We start from the raw sequence: 1,630 nt of genomic DNA on the forward strand, positions 1-1,630 counted from the left end.
GTGATTACTGGTTCCATGTTGATTTAATTCAATACAAATTGTTGGGGGGAACTGAAAGGCTATTACCGTACTGGTTACTTTGCAGCCCGGACATTTCCCCCAAAACACATTTAGACGCTATCGCAACACAGAAGTACCTTTCAAATCCCATCATTTTCAAGACCTTCTAAATCATATTTAAGACCTTTCTTATTTTTTTTTTCATATTTAAGACCTTTTTAAGGCCTAAAATTCAGATTATAAAATTCAAGACTTTTTAAGACCCCGCGGGAACCCTGAGGAGACTAAATACGAACATTATATGCAGACACAGACGTGGTTCAGAAACACAGAAATATTAGAAAACAGACCATTAGGCAAAACATCTAGTTTGATGGATGCTGTCAAACTACAAATAATATGTGTGTGTGTGTGTGTGTGTGTTTATTTAGCACGGGCACAGAGTATCTGTCCCCGGCTGTTTGAAGAGCAAGCATGGGAAACAAAAGACAGTGTTTACCTCTTTGCATCCAGCTAGTCACACACACAGTTACAATCACACCCTGTAATTGACATAATTAATAGATAGTTTAGCTTCTCACCATCTTTTGCTGTGGCCCACTGATGTTAACGATCGTAACTGAAAGGTTGCCTGTCAAACGTAAACATTCAGCCACGTGACTCGCAAACTCTCGCGAGAGTTTTACACAAGACGGATCCTTTCTAGCCATAACCCTGCACCGGGCGCTGACATTGGCGCCCGGTGATCATCAGATTTGACGACGCTGATTGGCTGAAATTATGTTTCGGAGCCATAGTTTACAGATAGCAAAAGTCAGCTGCTAGTGGCTGCTGCTGCACTGGTAGAGGGCTCTTCTCTTAGCGCCCAGAAGAGAGAGGGTAATCATACACGGGCAAGGCCAGGCAGGAAACATGTGACTTATCAGTAACTTTAGACATCTTAAGACAGTTTAAAAAACACTTAATGACCTCAATCCGTGCAATTATTGCAAATTACTTCAACGTTTATTCAAAAGTAAAACAGTCCTAAAGGTACAGTAAAGTACATCTAGACGTTATTTGTATAAAAACCCCTTACCCCCCAGACCCTGGGCCTCATTAGACGCCGGCACTGACAATACACTGTAGTACTGTACGTACACAAGAAAAAATATCTATAATATACTTTCACACTTCGACACACGAGCTCAGAAGGACGACAGCCGAGACGAAGTACCTACAATAGATATTCCGGAGACGACGAGGCTCTACTACAGATCGAAGTCCGTCGATGTAATGGATGCCCCACGCAAGGCAATTATAATTGACGCGCAGTGACACCGTGTCTGATCTTGAACGAGCACCTGTCGACGTACATACTTGACCGGCATAATACCACGAATCTCGGTTCTACTATTGAAGTTTACGGACAGTTACGGCGTACATTAGCATTACACTAGACATGTCAAATAAAGAGACAGTAGGTCACCGGCTGGCCGGGTATCCCCGCGATCCCCGCGGCGGGGTGGAGAAGGGTGAGTATTAATTTTAATTATAATAAATTTTATATATAAAAAAAAATATAAAAAAAATTACTGTTCCTTTTATTAATATATTAACCATAGTCATTTACATATTAATGTTGTCATTT

This window comes from Notothenia coriiceps, unplaced genomic scaffold, assembly GCF_000735185.1.
Source record: "Notothenia coriiceps isolate Sejong01 unplaced genomic scaffold, NC01 NC01_scaffold00020081, whole genome shotgun sequence".
In the NCBI taxonomy this organism is placed as follows: Eukaryota; Metazoa; Chordata; class Actinopteri; order Perciformes; family Nototheniidae; genus Notothenia; species Notothenia coriiceps.